The sequence below is a fragment of the Lonchura striata genome, chromosome 6 (genome assembly GCF_050655825.1).
Source record: "Lonchura striata isolate lonStrDom1 chromosome 6, ASM5065582v1, whole genome shotgun sequence".
NCBI classification, from domain to species: domain Eukaryota; kingdom Metazoa; phylum Chordata; class Aves; order Passeriformes; family Estrildidae; genus Lonchura; species Lonchura striata.
Genome location: NC_140708.1, coordinates 17,494,493 through 17,513,402, shown reverse-complemented (window position 1 = coordinate 17,513,402; position 18,910 = coordinate 17,494,493). Strand labels below are relative to the sequence as shown.

General features: G+C 39.8%; 1 protein-coding gene across 24 annotated transcripts in view; it reads left to right on the top strand.

The window, feature by feature from the left end:
- ZMIZ1 (zinc finger MIZ-type containing 1) overlaps window positions 1-18,910 on the top strand; it is a 335,481-nt gene that overhangs the window by 57,040 nt on the left and 259,531 nt on the right. For 10 of the 24 annotated variants that reach the window (XM_085583391.1, XM_085583380.1, XM_085583384.1 and 7 more), the window contains one exon: window positions 1,437-1,505. The exons of the other annotated variants lie outside the window; for them this stretch is intronic. The gene's annotated coding sequence lies outside the window, so the exon portion shown is untranslated. The remainder of the gene's footprint in view (window positions 1-1,436; window positions 1,506-18,910) is intronic. 24 annotated transcript variants of the gene reach the window in all.

Below are 18,910 nucleotides of genomic sequence, written 5' to 3'. Positions count from 1 at the left end.
CCCAGAGCCATTCAAGTGTAAATCCTTGTGCAACAAAGGGGAGGCTGGCAGCTCCACCGGTTCAACAGTATAAGCGATCTCTCATGCTTCAGTTGAAAGGCTGAATCCCTGAAACGCAGAATGCTGCTATAGAGGGAAACTCTCAAAAGGCTGCTGAGAATGGCGGGGTGGGAGGGAGCACAGGGTTGGAAAGCTGTTTGGATCCTTGAAAGTGCAGTGACAATTTTTGTCTTTGCTGTAAAATGACCTGGAGGCAGCTGGACAAAGGGAAAGGCTGCTGTTCAGGTGATGTTGCCATCACCACTCTAGGAGCTGGATTTTACTTGTTCTCTCCCTTAAGGAACACAGCATGCTGCTCTACTTGCCAGCACTGTATGTGGTGCCAATATTTTGTCTACAGTGTGCATTGAGTCCCTCTTAGTTTTCCTGTTTGGATTATTCTTTCTAACGACTGTGTTACAAGTCTCAAAGCTTTAGAATAGTGACTTCTTGCTTTGCAAAACAGAGTATGAAATCGTGGACACTGGGTTTTACACTGAAAGGACGAGGTTAATCTTGCACCTTCTGAAACCTTTGTAAATATTTGACTGGCTACTCGGCAACACAGCTGAACTGCCTGAGTTAATGCTTAATGTGAGAGTGGTCCTGAAGTGCATGGCTTTGGTGATGGACCAAGGGTCACAGAGTGAGCAGTCTTTCTCCATGAAGACATTTGTGCTCCCTGTTCCTTATCTTTCAGGATTCCTCCCTTTCCCCCTCCACCGCCCCAGATCTGCGGGCAGGAGGAGGTGTGATAGCCGAGTCCTCTGGAGGCAGGGTCAGCTGGGTGTGTTCAGGTGGCAGTAAAATTGGTTTGGGGTGTCCTGCTGACTTTCTCTGCCCTGGGGCTGTTGCTGGTCCAGCAGCAAGGTGGTAATCCTTGACTTCCAAGTGAGGGTGGGTCTGTCAGGCTTTTCACAACTACATCTGGGTTTGGAAGAAGGTTTTTATGCACATAGGACCAGTAATTGGTAGTAACTGGTCGCTGGGGGGGAGCAGCCTAGAGACCAGTGACAAATATTAGCCTGAGTATGTTAGAATTTAAATTGCAGGTTCTGATACCTGCCATGCCTTGATAATGTAAAAATACCCTCTTGTGTTCTGAATGAAATGTTTTCTAGTGTTGGAAAGTTAGCACAAATACTACATGGGAAAATGTTTTCAGCTTTATGAACCAGATAAATGAAAATTTCCTTCTTGTTTTATGGGAGCTAACCAGTGCAAGACAGCTTTTGCTTTTTTGATGTAAAGATTGATCATTCATATTGTTGTACCATATCAGTCCTTCCAAGTGGCAAGAAACTTAAATGTCAGTGCAAATGAAAGAAGATTCAGAGAACTTCAGCTTCATAACAGCATAACTTAAAAATAAACAAGTTTTTAATCTGATTGTTTAGGTGTGATGAATGTTGTTTGAGGATACCAGCTATCAGAGACCACCCCAGGGACATGTATAGTGTATTCCAGTAAGTGTATAAAGAAGTAGAACTGCCCTACCTACTGCACCATGAGATGGAAATAAGCAAAACTTTGATTATTGAAAAACTAACTTGTTACATGCTGTTTAAAAAACCTGTCACACTTTCTACTGCTGTGTTTTTTAGCTATTGTTGTTGTAAATAAAAATTGTTAATTTCTGGCAATAGTTTGTTTTGATTTTGGGGTAGTTTTGTTTAGTTTGTTTTTGGTTGGTTTTTTTTAGTTTGTTTTGGGTTGTTTGTTTTGTCTGTGTTTTAATATGCTGAGTAGTTTATATGCCCACTTAGGGTTTGATAGTTTCCATTTTCTAGTCTGCATTTCTGTGGCAGAAACTTTGATTCCTGAAGATCAATTTTGGAAATACCCTGTTTGACAAAAATGTCTCAGGAGAAAATGAGCATTCAAGAGAGAAGGCAGTAGTGTTGGAAAAACACTAATGTTCATACTGGTAAGGAGTTTTGACCTCAGAGCAGGGACTCACTTGGGAAGGATCCAATACGTTTGACTCCAGTGCTCCTAATCCAAGCAAGCCATATGGAAGAAGCTACAAAGGATAAGATTTGGGAAAACCTTTTGCTATGTGGCTTGTGATCAGAGCACCTCAATCATAGTTCCTACACCTTCTTTTAAGATCTGCTAGTGGGCAGACACCTGTGTAAGCCCTGAGCATGGCCCCAGCTGTCAGGTGTCAGTTTAGGTCTTTTTATATAGCAGAATACAGTGCTGGAAAAGAATATCATTCTTTACAACCTATTATCAGATAGGGAGTTGAGATCTGGTTCTTTTGAAGGACTGCGGCTTATCATGAACTCAGCCTAGATTTGAGAAGTCTAGCATTAGCTTCCTGGAAGTGTTCAGCAGGTGCCTCTGTAAAATGAGAGTCTGTTGAGCCACTACAATTACCAGCCCTGTATTTCTAACTGAACACATGGATACACAGAAAAGCAAAGTTATTTTCCTTCAGTTCCTTGGCAAGTGAACGACATAGCTGGGAATAGAATGGAGATTTCCTGATGTCCATTTCCCTCTTATAATTATCAAACAGTGCTGCTTTCTTCTTCATTGTAAACATGAATCGAGCCAAATGGCATGCACAATTAGCTTTTTTTTTTCTGCAAAGCTAGGGGGAAGGAGAGAAGGAGGAGGAGACTGGAGATAAAAAGGGGAGGGGAGAGTCATTCAGGGACGCTGTACCTGCTGGGGCACAATGTAATAACCACTGGGGCAGCCAGGACTGCAGATGCATTGTTATCTGCAGTCCCCAATCTGGGAGAGCTGCAAAAGGTTTAATGCAAATCTGAGACCTCTGCCATTGTGTGAGACAGATTAGGGCTCATTTGCATTCCTTCTCCTATAATAATTACCTAGCAAGGAGTGCCTGTTACCATTAGCTTCATTCTGTTTGCCTGTGATAACGCCATCAGCAATCTCTTCTTCACGGATTGTGGACACTGTGAGGAAGGGCAGTGGGCCAAAAAATGATAATAAAAGAAATCTGTTGGGAAAGTAGTAGAAAAATATGAATGCTAAAAAATTAAAATGCAGATAATTTTAGTAATAGACACTAAATACAGCTGGAGAAATACTGTGAGCTGAAGAGTAAAAGTCAATATTAATCCATAATATTGATGAGTGGTATGGTTCCAAATATCAATTGAGAAAAGCTAGCACAGGATTTTAACTGAGCTTTATCTATGGTGCTTGAAGAGTTTTATTCAGTTTTCAGGATTGATTTAGATTGGTCTAAAATTAGTACAACTAGAGATCAGTGTTACTGAGAGACAAATGTTAACTGTCTAAAACTGATGTGATGCATCAGAATTTCAGGTAAAATTCTGCAAAATTAGCACTGCTTTGGGTCCTGGAACTGAAGCAAAGAAGGATTCCTGACTTGGAAATTTGGGCAGACATTTGGGGTTCTTTTACTGTGGGGTTTGTTTTTGAGATGGGAGGAGTTAAATAGCAGAAAAGGAATGCAACTAAACATGGGAGAGTGAAGTTGCTAAAATCAGCTTGTTGCCTCTACACATTTATTGCATATGGAAGGAACACGAAATCCTTTTGAGCAACACTTGCTGTTCTTGCCACTCGCTCTCCTTCCCTTGGTTTTTACCCTTTGCACTCTGATAAAGAAGCTGCTGGAGTTGGCTCCTACATTGACTCCCCAGCTGTGTGTGTACACCACAGCAGCAGAGTGCAGCTGCTGGGGATGGAGCCCAGGACCCATCTCGGGGCCTGGTTGTGTGTTGCTACAGAATGTCTTATTTGGATGCTCCTAGTTAGGGTGTAGGGGGAACTCTGGAAGAAGATAACATGTCAGATATTCTGCATGCACATCAACATCAGGGAGGGAGCAGTGTGTGCCTTGGCTGCCTCTGGTTTGCTAGAGATTTCCCTGTTTTGGAGCAAGCTTTCCCCTGCCAGAATTTCCAGTGAAGTAATTCCATCTTTCACAGTGGAGAGGTGGGGAAGCAGGAAGACAAAGCAGCTCTGGCTTTAATCTGCCAAACAGACACCTCACATGTATTTAAACAGATGTAGGCTGATTTCTGATTCTGCAGCAAGCTATCAAAATGGTGAGTCTCATATTGGGTTGTTTCGTGTGCCTTTAATTTTTCAAGTGATACTTTGAGGGCATGCTGCCACATTGACCTTCTCCATCGGTGTGCAAGCAGTAGAATACCCAGGATACTGCCTGAAAAGTTGCAAGGAGCTTTTCTGTAGATGACCTGTTAGGCAGCGAGTGAACTGCCAGTAGAAAACCTCAGTTCCTGCAACTGGCATCAATCCTGGCTGTTAGGGATTTGGGTGGGTACTGTGTTTGCATAACTCTGAAGAGTTTAGAGATCCTCGTGTGTGAAGAGCCTTAGTTTTCCAAAATTTTCCTCTTGCCATCAGTTTCTTAGACTGTGGTAGCAAGAAAAGTATTTTGAAAACACTCAATATCAAGGTACATGGATAGGGCTAAGTGCTGCCTTCAATGATAGCACTAGGTATTTAGCATTAACCACAAGTTATATTGATGTAAAGGATTAGAGGGAATGGCAGAGAACTGGAAATGTTCATATTTCTCAAGTCTATTTTTTTCCTCTTTGTGTTTTTACCACTATAATAATGTCAAAAATCACAAACTTGACAGTTACACAAACATAAAAGGAAACTTTAGAAGAGGAGCTTAAAAAAATAGTTTTAAAGCACATGTTTCTTAAACCAAATGAGTATTTTTAATTCTTAATACAAACTAGAGGACACAACTGTATTTTATTTAAGAGCAGCAGCATAAATCCTTTTTTCATCTTCAGACCTTTTTCTAGGAGGAGGAAATACAATTTGGTGCATAGCTTGTTCTATATATATGTAATTTACAAGTTGTGCCATCATTACATTGGGATAAAACTGCAGTTGATATAATTGGAAAGATCTATTGTATGTAGTGTATGGGGAAGGACGAGGAAGTTTTGAAGTGTATGGAGAATAATGATTATGTACATCTAAATGTAAGCTAAAACAGCAACATATGTTACTGTGTGAGTAATTGGAGATAAAAAAATCTGACTACACTAGATACTGCAGTATGAGATGTGAAGCTGTATGTTTATAGGTATACATAGACACAGTTTGAAACTTAAAAAATAATGTACAAATAACATAATTTCTTACTGGACTTGTATTATTTCTGCAAATTATTTTTCTCCTATGGCCCTTCTTTAAATTTAGTCCAGTCACCATGTGTATTTTCAGTCTTCTGAGTCTGTTGCAGTGCATTCCAAGCAATTTGTGTACTTACCAGTATATAACTTTTCTTTAACCCCCCATGTGCATGGGTATGTTACTCATCCCAAGGCCTCTGTAATCTGGAAGAGATGCATCAGAAATGAGTTTTTTGAATCCCCTTCTTTATCTGTAAAGTTGAACTTGGGCTTTAAAGCCTCATGCTAAAGACCTGTAAAGGCACACAAACAGCTGAAGTTTTGTTGGAGGAAATGTCACCATAAGGGAAGAGGTGCTGAAAACTGTCCCAGCACAGTGCCACTGGGTCTGATGTTGCTCATTCTCCCTAATGGAGGCAGTGCCTGTCACACCCAGGAGCAAGGAGGTGTTCGTTTGCTCAGGCTCAGGTACATAACCTAAGCTATACATGCTGGGCTGAGTTGTTTCTCAGTACTCCTGCACTTGAAGGTAAATTTAAGCTGACCTATTGTTTTGTTGAAATGCATGTCAGGTGCTCTGTCTCGCAACAGAAGTTTGAATACCTGTTTGGAGAAAGGCTAAAGTTGTAGGCAGAGAAGCCACTCTAGAAAACAGACATCCTAGCTTGGTAACACACTGCATTTGAGAGCAATGCATTTCCAAAAGAGTCATTGAAAAGAGGAAAAAAAGTAGAGGGGTCTTGTTTGTGCAGTTCACTGCATCAGCGAACGAAGGACCCACAGATTGTCAGTATGTTAAACTGACCATCACACATAAATGAATCAAAGGAACAGCTGGTATCTTTAGGCTGTCTGAGGATGATCGTCAGGCACTCCTTTCTGTTGTAACAGAGTCCAGATATGGACTGCTTTACAGAAAATGAAAGAGAAGTTACTTTTCTAGCTCAGCAGCAAGGGCACACAGCTCCCTGCTCTACTTTCATGTCTCACCATGCCTCCTTCCTCTCTCTCCCTCTCCAGCCGGTTTAATAGCAATGAGGTTAGTAGCTGAAGAACTGGCTTTGCTGACTTTTACCTAACAAAGGTTTCACAAGCTTTACACTATATGGCACAGTGATAATTTTCTTAAATACTTGAAGAAAATGTGCCCACAGAGAACACAGATATCCATGAAAACATACTTAAACATACATTTATGAAGTAATGCGGATAACTAAACTTTTTTATAAGCGTAACCATACACCCACACAACTTACAAGACTAGACTTATTTTCAGCTGCCTTATTATCAAAATTACAATTTATATAACAAATTATGTGAGCCAAAGGAATTTATGAAGCAGAATTCTGAAATTGAACTCTCTTGATTCTGCAGAATGTTTCCATCTTAGTAGCTGCAATAATTTTTTTTTTAATTTGGAAGGGGGAAAGTGAGAGTTGGGATAAAAATGTTTTATGAAAAGGGCTGGATATTTGAAGCATTGCAGAAAGCTATGTTTTACCATTTATTGGAAGGCTAATTGCAAAATACTTCTTTTAGAGCCACTCTAGTACAATGTAGGTAGCCGTAGTCTACACAGCAAATTATTAAGAGAAAGCAAAGAATTTACACACTGGTGTCCAGTGACACCCAAACTACTGTCCAGCGACAAAATCTGGGTACCCAAAGCAAAACAGCAGTGTCCTAGGCACAGGGCTCTGCCCAGGGTAATCAGCTTTCCTGAGTTAAGTCTCTTTTCTGGGTGGAGCACCATGCAGATTTGCCCGAAGACTGCAAACATTAATCTCTTCATGTGGTTTTTTGAACTTAGGTTTATTTCTTAATTTGTGTACAACTGTTGAGTAAAAACATGGTGTTGCTGCAGAGAGCTAATGCACGTGGGTGTACATGTTCTTGGCTCAACCTCCTTGAGGAGGACTGACATACAGGAGCTGGGACTTGTGGGATGTTTTTCTCAAACAAGCCCTCATCCTCTTTGGACTAACTACAATGGAAGATTTTTCAATTTTTTTTTTTTTTTTAATTTTCGTCCCCTGCTCATACATGACTAAGGAAATTGTTTTCAGTCCTTGTGACTGGAGTGTGGCTTTGGTCAGAGGTCATGATCTTAAATTTGGATGGATTACAGCTTCAACAAAATATGTCATCTTCCCTTGTTCCATCAGTGTGAAGTTAGCAGGGTATTTGAGTAGAAAGGAGTTCACCATTATAAAAGCAGGCAGTCTGGGGAGAATGAGGAAGCTGAGCACAAGCCTGCAAGCACAGCTTGTGTACATATTTGTTGAAAGCTAATTGGCAACGCAGTTGCCTTTCAGAGTTGTTCTTTCACCTATCAGTAGAGCACAACTCTGGTACTTAATGTACTGTAGATTACGTAAACGCTACCCTGAAATATTTGTACAGGCAATTAACTCTTGTTTTTATACTACTCTTGAGTTACAAATGGAAGCCTGCTGTAGAGCTTGGAATATTTATGCTATGAGAGATATTCCATAATTAGATTAAATAATGCTTTCAGCAAACTGGCTAGCATTAAGATGAGAAAAAACAGGATATTGGCTATCCTGTAAGGAGCTGATGGTCTTTTAAAATTTGGTATCCAAGAAATACAGATGCTGTGTTTGTACTGCATTGTTGAGGAGCAGCAGTATTTACAAGGGTTTTATATGGAGCAAATGTATCTGCTTTTTGTTGTTATATTTGAAGACTGTAAATGCTTGTATCACTAACACTGGTCTGCATTTTTTGTGGCAAAACATTATTATTAATGGAGTAACTTGAAGTATGTGTACTAGTGTGGTGTCACAGTTACCAGAACAACATCATCTAATGTGTCTGGGTGGTTCTAAGAATACTTATGTAGATACATACTTATTTTTCTTCTTCTTGCTCTTTTCAAACTTATCTTACAAACATTTTGTCCCTGATGAAATTAAGTCACAGCTCTGCAATTTGAGCTGGATAATAAATCTCTTAAAATGCAACCAATTGGTAACAATGGTCTCAAAGCCAGACCTCCATCCTCTAGAGTTTATTCATAAGCACTTGACCTAATATGACCATGAATATGAATAAAATGTTAAGGGATTTTATTGCAATTCATAGTGTGACTTGCTGCTACGATAATAAAACATTTAGAACCTCAATGGCTGCAGCATTCTCGTGCTCAATGTGTGCTTGTGCTAACAGAGGTGTAGGTAATGTTGTCCCAGTGAAGTCAAGGGACTGCTTAAAGGAGTTCATTAGTATTTTACATAGAATTAAATAGGCTAAAAGGGTGGAAAATAAAACTGATAGAATCAAAATCCTTCATACATTTGATGTACTAGGATATCACAATAAGGTCAGATTGTAGTGGATTAAAAAACCCAGTTTCTTTAGAAAGGAGAAAGTGTAATTTATTATACATTAGTGCAAAAGTGTTACTACTAATACTGACACACACTCTGTGCATTAAAGCTGTTTTTTTTGTGGATGAGAAGAGCTAAACTTGAGTGGCACTTCCATTATTGAAGTCAGGTTTTGGATTTGTTCCCTAAATGGTCCAAATCGATTCCTTCTGTGATCAGGTATTCATCTGTTTTCTCTTGCATTTCTTTTGCCTCCTCAAAACAACTTCTCCCAGACAGAAAATTCTTTATGCAGAAAATTTTAAGTAATTTAACTGAGACTTTTCTCAGTCATTTATCAATTGTTATAATAGGTTTTACTTGCCCAGTTCAGTAGCAAAACATTGTTGCTTAAGAGTTCTTTCAGCTTTATCCAGCTCTCTCACACGTATGGAGATGAGCTGTTTTCAGGGAAGAGATAAGTGTGTGAAATGGTTCTTGAAATGTCTGATGTCATTCACAACCACTCTTCCCTATGTGACAGAAGATGTGAGTGGTAAATATGGCTGAAATCAGAAGGCTGCTGCAATTGTTGATAATTTTCAGTAGTGTCTACAAGTTTCTCTGGGATTCCTTTAAAGTTTCCTGTGTCTATAGGAAATTAAAGATATTTGAAGTGCTTGCCAGATGAAGAGAGATGGGAACTGTTGTAATGTCTCTCTCCAGTTGCTGTCTTCTTTTGGGGACTGTGGTTGTTCATTAAAGTAATCTTAGCAAAAATGAGAAATAAATCACCTCAAGAAACAATTTTGGTTTGATGTTTCTCCACTTTAGAAATTTAAAACTAGTATTTAATATAAAAATGAAGAGATAGAGGGATTTCTGTTTAATTGTCAGGACAAGATTTATAGGTAGAGGGGTTTTAATTAGGTCAGACAGTGCAGTTGAAAAAATATTATTTTGTGGATGTGAACATTTCTTCAGAGTTATATTTAATGTTTCGATGAAGCAATTAAGTGTCATTCATTTTAGGCTGACAATCTAACCTGCCTCAGATTTCTTAATCCAAGGTCAGGAGTCATTGGTTCTTAATGAATGTTGCAATGTGTGAAAAGACCAAGTAGTTTGTAATCTGATCTTCGTGACTAACTAGAAATGAGCTGTAACTGTGAAAGAAGTTGAAGCCTATTGAAAAAACTATTTTTTATTAAACAAATGCAGTTGGACTGTAGTGGGAAATATGGCATGTTTTTACATGTGTTTAATTTGATGTGTTATTTAATCATGGCTGCTTCTGAAGCTGATGGCTGTTGCTGCAGCTCTGGTTCTTCCTTTCTATAGTATGCCTGTCCTTTCCTGGAGAGTTGGCACTGCCTACCCTAATTTTCTTAGTCTCTTTACTAGTCTGTGTTAGAGGCTTGGTGAACTACCATTATTTGGACTTGTGACAAATTATATAAATTGATGTGAATCTTCTGGAACTCTGGTAGTTTACAGTGGCTGTGAATCTGATCTGTGCTTTGATTTGTACTTTCCTTCAGTAGATTATACTGACTTTGAGTATAGGGTAGCTTTTGCTGGTTTTTGTAATGACTGTAGGTGGGGCTTAGTACAATTTGGTGTGGTATTAATTCATGCACAAAGGCAGATTATAGTAGCAAACAATCTTGCAAACTTCTCACTGCCTGGCTTCCTCTGTCACTGATGTCAGTGATTCTCATTCTCTCATTTCCTGTGTTTGTCACAAAACACTTGAGCAAGTAGTAAAGCCTATGAGGAATACTGGCTGGGGAGGAAAAAAAAAAAAGGACAAATTATTCTAGGTGGTGGTTTCTGACCCACACTTCTAACAAAGTGGTTACAATAGTCTAAACAGTATCCATGGCAAGACCTGCTTGTTTTATGCCCATTTGTTGTGCTATCACTATGCTAAGGGACTTAGTTGTAATAATTAGTAGACTTTAGGTCAGAGGCAATCTGTTAATTATTCTCCTAGCTCTTTACAGACTATAACTTCCATTAAGCCATAGGAGTTGGCTGAATTAATGTTTTTGGAGCTGTGAATCCATTGTTGTTGTGGTGGTTTTCTTACTAATAATTTTGTTATACATACTTAGAAGTGAATTGTTAAAAGTTGTACCTGAAAAAAAAAAAGACTTTTTTTCTTCATTTTTTTGGAGTATGAAATATCTAAAGCTTGGAAGTTTGTGTCTGACTTCAGGTATGGTGGATTTCAAAATCAGGTATGCTGTAGGGCTCTGTCACCCTTCCCTTTTCTCCACCCCCACATCCAGAGGAAGAAGTAACCTAGTATCTGAAGAATGCAAGTTATGCAGATGTTCAAAAGGCCAAATAAAACAAATAGATGGGCTGCAGCTGCTAGAGCAGCATAAAGCACAGAACACTGGCTGCTGTGATGAGAATGCTGTGTTTCAGCAGGCCTCTAGCTTTGGCTGTTTGAGGAAAATAGCATGGTATATTAATTTAACCAGTTTCTAATCTTATTTTGGTTGTAAATTTTGATTACTTTCATAATTGTTGAGATTTCAAACCTCTAGATTTCATGTTAATGTGGGAACAGAAGAATAAGAAGTGGTAATGTCCTTTCATAGAAAGGAAAAAGGGAGTCCCACAGTAGTACAAGATTTGTTGTTAATCTTTTAGTGAGAAGTGGCAGACTTTCTTGAAAGTAAATTTGCCTTGTTGTCCCCCTATATAATGTCCAAATACACCCCTGCATAATGTCCAAATACACCTTCTAATATCCCGCAATTATAGTGGGAGACCAGACACTCTGCTGTACATTAAAAGACACCTTTCCATCAGAAGTTTTCATGTTGAGGGAGCTGAAGGTTCACTGCCCATTATTCTCTTCCAAATTGATAGTCATCTGTAGAGGAAAAAAAGGGTCAAAACCTGATAATAGACTTGTATGGGACCAACACATTTCTCAGACTGAGTAAATCATTGACATGCAGATTAGCAAAACTGTTCAGCAGTTGATCTGCTATTTTAGGGCATTCCTAAGCAACACAATGGCGTGCCATAGAGAGATGCCCAAGCAAATACTACCCTCCTCTGGTACGTTCACACAGCACAACCTTTTGCAGAAATATTTATTGTTCTGGGAATAGCATGGGCATGTCAGAGCAGTGTAACCATACATTTGAGATCTACAGGAGGAGAACCTGGCTCTTGCCAGCATTTGGTATTACTACTTCAGCTCTTGCAGCATGGATAAACACACTTCCTAAAGGGGTACCACTTATGAACCTGGGCACCTTACTCTTTGTTCTTATGTTTTAAGAATGGTATATTGAACAGTGAGTAAGATGTGGTGTCCTTGTCCTCAGCCTTTCTAATCTGGTCCTACTAAACTGTTGGTTTTGACTATGAAATCACACGGAGTTTCCACTTAGCTATCTCCTGGTCTAGAGGTCCTTCTCGGGGTTTTTAATTTCCTTTATGCTGCAAAATCCAGTCTGATAGTAGTCTGACTTCTGAAATAAAGACAAGGTCATGATTTCAAGCATTTGAGGTAATATTTTGGGCTTTTTACATACCTGTGTAGCTAGTAGCTCGTTACAAAGAATTCGAGCCACTGTGCATTTGACATTTTGGTTCTAGGACCAAGCTAGATTGCTATGTATTATCTTTTTGCTAGGGAACCAAGAGGACACTGAATTACCTGGAGGTCAGAGCTGGATATGCCTAGACCTTTTCCAATGGTGAACTACTCCAAAAAACAGAAAAGCTTTTAATTTCTGAAAGCAAGAGCTTATTTTAATAAGTACTGGAATAATTGCCTTTTTAAACAGAAAAACGAAATACAAAGCATGCTAAATTTAAAAAAAAAAGTGAAAATAAGAAAATGAGCAACTTGCTCTGTTTTTGCAGGTGAGTCTTAACCTGAGAGTAGATTTTATCCAACTCAGTGGATTTCTGAGTTGCCTAAAACTCTTTGCAGTCTTTTCTGTCCCTAAGAAACTACTTCCACTTTCTCTGAGGCTCAGTTTTGTTTACACTCTGTTCCTTGCTATAACTTCTACTTGCTGCAAACACAGTATTTAAACCTTCGTAAGTATGCTTAAAAGTTCTCCATGGGAATGAATTGTCTTCTTTCACAGGGGTCCACTGATCCAGTCACTTCTGAAAGAAATGTAATGTGTAACATGGAAATTAAATACAATATTGCATATCTGTAGCTTCTTTTGTTCCTGAATTTTGAGACGAAAAATTCTATATGATACGTTTTGTGTGTTTATAAATACGTTTATACATTATGTGCTTTTACCAACGAATATGGTCCTCAGAGAACAGAAATTCCTCTGTTGTTATGATGAAATGTACCACGGCATGATTGTTTCAACAGGCCACTGATACCTGCTTGCAAATACATAATTCCTCTCACTAGAGTATAATTAATGTTTAAGAAGAAATTAGCAATGGGATGTAACAGAACACTTCTGCCCACTTAAAATGGTGTTGAGTCATACCATTAAGGCTTTTAACTTGCTTATTTGCATTGCAAACTTGTTATGAAGTCTATCATTTTCTCTCGTGGAAGTGTCTCTTGGGGAAATTGAACTCTCTCCTTCACTTGATGACATTTGCACAATGCCTTCCTGATGTTTGACAAGTGGTGAGTGCGATCTTTGAGCTCTACTAGCATGGTTTAATAGGAGAAAAAGAATTATGGTGAAGACATTTGTGTCGTGTGAGATCTACTCTTCTGGTTGTATTCTGTGCATTTTCTCTAGGAATAAGTACAAATTGACCCAGAATGAAGGACAGCTAAACAGATTGAAAGCAAAGCAAACCATTATGGTGGGCTTGGTCACTTTGTTCCTGAAATGTGTTCAGAATCTCCTGGTATTAATGGTAGTGGAGACAAAGCTTGTCTGATGAGGTTATTTAATCTAATGAAACTGAATGGGGTTTGTATGTTTTGGTTTTTTAAAAAGACTTTATTGAATAAGTGACAACTGTCATTATTTAACTGTTATACAGTATCTTATTATGTAATAGTTTCTGCTAGTTCAGGTTAGGGTTTGAAGAGATTTAGTAATACAGCTAACTAGTGGAAGAGTAAAAGGGATGTGGGATTCTTGTGGGATTTAGTGAGAGTTTTTGTACCTCTAATCTCACATGTGTCTGGACTTGTACTTGGTTGTTCCTGTGAGTCAGGTAGATGCCATTCAGATGCACACTGTATCTGTTAATCAGGTGCAGTACTGTGATGGGAGTTTGTACTGTCTTGATTCCAAATGCTGGAACATGTGTGTGGTCTTGCTTGGTGTGTGCTGTTTGATGTCACTGCAGATACCAAACATGGAGTTCTGGTGTGTATGTGCCATTTCCCTCAAGGAGCTCAGCACTGTCTGTAGCTGCAGCTCCAAGTGTTTTAAATGATGAGACCCTCTTTAGTTCTTTCATTACAAGTGGTATTACAGCAATGACTAATCTTCACTGGCAGGCGGACCCCCATCTTGCTCATGCAAAGCAGCAGGCAGTCTGTGCCCTAAAACTTCAGCATTTGAGTCAGCAGTTGTGGGTCTCTGTTTTTCCTTCCACAAGAGACATAATTTGTCACAAATCATGTTGAAAAGTGAAGTGCCAAGGGCAGAAAACAGCTCTCAATTCCTGCTTCAGTGCTTTGTCTATTGTGTGGTGCACCTGCTGAACCGACCAAGGCACTTGATTCAGGTGGACTTATTTTGGTGCAAGCTACTTAACTATTAGTTGTGGGTTAAAATGATAGCCAGCTTTTTTGGTTCTCATTATGGCTTTTTCTTTTCCATATTCATGTTAGACTTTCCATATTTAGTGTTTGAGATTTTATGGAAATACAGCTAGTCAAGTGCTACACTTGTGAGGAGGTGAAATGAGGACGAAACACAGGGGACAGATCAGAATCTTTAATCTTTGCTGCTGCATGTAATTTATAAAATGTATTCATCTGGTTTCATTCATTTACTGAACTGTTCCTCATTCCACATTTCTGCTGTTTTACTTTCATTTGAATGGGTTTAAAAGCTAATTTTGTTTGATAAGGAAGACTCAACTTAGGAGGTTTAGCCCTCACACCTTTGTCTTAGTTCTTGAGTGTTTGCCCCCTAAAGTTGTGGGGGAGTTTAAGTAGTGGTGTTAGAGTTACACAAATCAATTTCATTGCAGAGCTTTCCCTGTCATAATGATCAGCTTGCAGCACAAATCTCATTGATTTTTCACAGCTCTGTGGAAAAAAAACAAACCCGAGAGTTGATGAATACAGCTGGGAGAGACTCAGGAGACACTAATTTTGTGATTGATGGGAGAAACTGTGGCTGTTCCCACCTTCCTTTCTGGGTTCTGTAAACCTTTTCCATTAATCCTGGCCCAGGAGAAGCCTGTGAGTGACGGTGACCTCTCAAGAGGACAGAGAAAGAGCAGCACTCACATCCACAAGTGATGGAGGGAATAATCTTACTAGGGTCAGTGGTGTGATCCTGGCCAGAGCTGCCAGAGAGCCCTGCTGGCTGAGAAAACAGGGATGTCTGCTTTTCTGCTCACAGCCTCATCCTACCACTCACCTTCTGTAAACACACTCAGAATAACTGGTGCATCACATTGCCTTCCCTTTTTTTCTTTTTGCTTTTTCCTGCTTGTTTTCTTGCAATTTTTTAATCTTCCTCCTCCCCAGCTACCAATTTTTATAACTCTTTACAGGGACAGAAGGGTGGAAATGAAATAAAGGTTTCTCAAAATGACAAAAAAAGTCCACATGGTGCTGAAAAAGTAAGAATTCTTTCCATAGTAGTGTCTAAATTGTACTTCATGTATTCAAGCTGCCTGCTTTATTATTATAATCTGAGTCTGGCAGAGTATTGTCCCAGTACTGACCCCTTTTCATCTGCTATTATGCAAGGTATATTTAAATAGCTGGACTGTAAATCTCGTCCTGGAAAACTTCCCACCTCGCCTGCCATTCCCCTTGCTACTACTATTCTTGTTTAGCCCATGTGGAGAGTTGCTGCAGCAGTCGTGGGGCAGCTGTGTGCCTTCTGGGCTGCTTTTGGCCATTGCTTTCTGTCTAATATCAATTATCTATGTATTTCAAACTTTTATCTTCTCATGGGCTTTTTAGGTGCCAGATTTTCTGAGCCAGAGTATATTTTTGAAGCCTGGTGTAGCCTTACTGGAAAGGTACAGGCAATCTGTCACTGGCAACAACACATGTAATATTGTATGTTGTACAAGGAGAAACTGTAATTGTGGTAGCATAGGAAGATTAACAGTGAACTGTTGAAATTGTTTTTAGCTAAATCATTGTTGAAATACAGAATTTTTACAAAATTTTTAAAATTTTACAGAATTTTTAAAATCATTGGATTGTGTGTTAGAATGCTACTTTTCATTATTTCAAATACTGGATTTTGAAAGAATTGTTTTTCTACTGAGATTAAATGTGAATAATTAGAAGAACAAGAAGGAAGATGTTTTTCTGATTTTGTTCATCAGAAAGTTCAAATGCAAGAATATAAAAACATGTGGAAGTTTACAGAAAATGTGAATTTTTTTGTCTGATTTTTTGGAATTTTTTTTCTCCTGCCCTTGCTGTCTACGTGGTATTCCCATGAGTAGGAGCTTGAGTGTGCCCAGAGAAATCAGAATCTTTTAAGACTTAACATGAGGTTGTTGTAGGGTACTTTTTTTCAGTCCCTCTTTTCTGTCTGTGTACTTAAGACCATGTGGTAATCTGTAAAACACATAAAAAGCAAGTTTCTGGGCAGTTTGGTTGGGCTGTTATTTGGAAAAAGAAAGCATCAAAGAAGATAAAAGCTGGGATGTCAGCCATTTTAGTAGAGGAAATGGGCAGAACTTGACAGAGTTTAACTCCAGGTCAGGAAATATTAGGTACAAAAAGGCTTTTGCTATTCTAAGTGTATTGGTCTACAAGAGAGTTGAGAGGTTAACATAACTGCAGAATTGTATATTAATGGCCGGAAAAATGTTGTCTGCTTTACTGTCAGTCTTTTTTTGTAACTAAAGATAGGGTACTATTGTGCAAGGAAATATATAAACACATTTGCTGATGTTCTAATAAAGGTCTGCACTTTGAGGAGAAGGTGTAGGATGAACTGGATAAGGGAGCAAGCCTATGTCCTTTTAATCCTTATTTATATTTTCAGTAGTGGAAGTATTATAGGTCAGCTTAAAGGAAAGAGTTGTGGGATGGTCGTGACCTAGCATTTATCAGTGAAGTTCTGTAAGATAACTAAAGCCGCCAACTAAGGGGAAGATTGAGCTGCCCTTGTGTTTGCACTGCATCCCCTTGAGTATGTCAGCTCTCCTAGCTGGGCAAGTATGGGCAAGCTGCCCACCATTAGGTCCTCCTGATTTAGCTGAATCAACTCACTAACTGCCCTAAGACATCCACCCTGCTGAGTCCTTGCTGAGCTAAAGTGAATAGGTTTCTGTAGTCTGTTAAATGACAGAGCCAACACAAGGTTGGCAGCCGAAGAGCATGGCCAGGAGTGGAACCAGCTTTTAGGACAGCAGTGAGCCATTGGATTGTCTCATTAGCAAAAACCTCACTCTTTCAGCTTCATTTTACATGCAGTGTTAAGAACAGGAGCTTCACAGTATGTATTCTCCATATTTCTCCATATGTGCATTATGGTCTTCAGAGGGATGGTTGGCCATAGCACAAAGTGAAGACTGCATGAGAGTGAAACACAGATGAGGACACGGAGGAACTTACTTTACACAGCACTCTTTTTTTTTTGCATATCACCTTCCCCACAGCCTTCATGAAAGCTCCCAGATTTCTTCCAGAGGCAGGCAAGTTATTTTAAGCTGCTAGTGGAGTTCAGGTAGTTTGTCTGATTTTGCATGTCTGGCTCAGTACTTGCATTTTTTGTTCCCGGAGTAGGGGGTGAGTGCTGATCCCTGGATGATGCCTCGTATTAACTTGGGGCAGCAGCATGTCAAGTAGCTGAGCTGAGCACAGCTGAGGATGGCAGCGTGAGTCCCCGGGGAGGCACGGGGTTATTGGCACACACAGTCAGGGCAGAGTCCACTCAGGGATCTTAGATGTCTGCTGAGTGTCTGAAGAGTTCTGGCTTGATTCTTTTGCACCTGCAGACTGGAAACTGGTTTTGCCATCTGCCTGAGGCATGGAGAGACCTCCAGGAGCAGGATTACCCAGTCCAAACATTTTGGAAGGCTCTTTCAGTTTCCCCTGGCACAGTTCAAGGTTGAAGCCAAGTCACATGCAGTCCGATGTAACACTTCCTCACCCTGTGAAGGAAACCTCCCTGCCTGTTCACAGCTGCCACAGGGCTCCCCAGCAATGTGCTGGTGGTGTCTGTAGCGAAAGATGGATGTGGGGATCTGGGGGGTTGGTATTCCTGCCTGGTGTGGCTTTGTGTCAGCAGCTTGGAAGGAGCACAGAGCGGCTGCATGCTGAGGCCAGCGGGCAGAGTGAAAAGCTGCCCCATGCAGGGACCTTTTCTGTCCATCTGCTACAAGTCTGTGCTCTTCACTGGCTGTATTTGGGAATGAGCCCCCATCACTGGAAGAGCTTTTGTGCAGCCAGGTCCTAGCAGCTACCTTTCCCTTCCTCTGGCACAGGAGTGGAGCTAGCCAGTGGTAGAAGACTACAGGTGTGTGCCCTTTGTGTGCATGCGTGACGGGATATATTTAGAAGTGAACTTGATTTAGAAATGAAGAGCTCAGAATACAGTGTCTGGTTTGGCAAGGAGGATATGAAAATGTGGTATAGATGTCTTAGCTTCTTTTAGGCTGGAGCTAATTGCTGTACAAAACCCTTGCAGGGACTCAGTCCATTTAAAGAAAGAGCAAACATGTTAATCCTTATTATTCTTGCATCTCTTTGATTGCTTTCTCCTGCTAAGTGTAAAGGATTTGAAATATACCATGAGTTCACGAGTTACAGCTTTTGGAGACCTAAAAAATGTATGGATTTCTGATGGCTCTCTTTTGCAATTCAGGCATGCATTTCAAAGGATTATAAAAATCTAAGTCGATAATGCATTTCAGCAATATTGCCTTGTCAAAACCCCTTCCAGTTCCTTGGTAACTATTAATTGTTGGATTTCAGATGGCAGGGATGTTTGAGCACCATATGTGATTGCATGTGTTAAGCTCTATTGCTGCTGGGGTGGGAGGATGTCAACCACTTCTGAAAAGAAATTCATACTTGGGAATGACTTTGCCACTTGAAAAGTTAAGAGAGGAGATTATGAATGTTCAGAATCAAATTTCTGGTCCCATTAAGTTGCTGTAGGAATTTTGCCACTGGCTTCAGTCCATCAGTGATTTCACTAGCAAATGTAACATCCAAAAGAAGATTCAGGCAGTGCCTCTGAAGAGTTGACAGGAGAGGTGCAGAAGATGGCTTAGTAAATG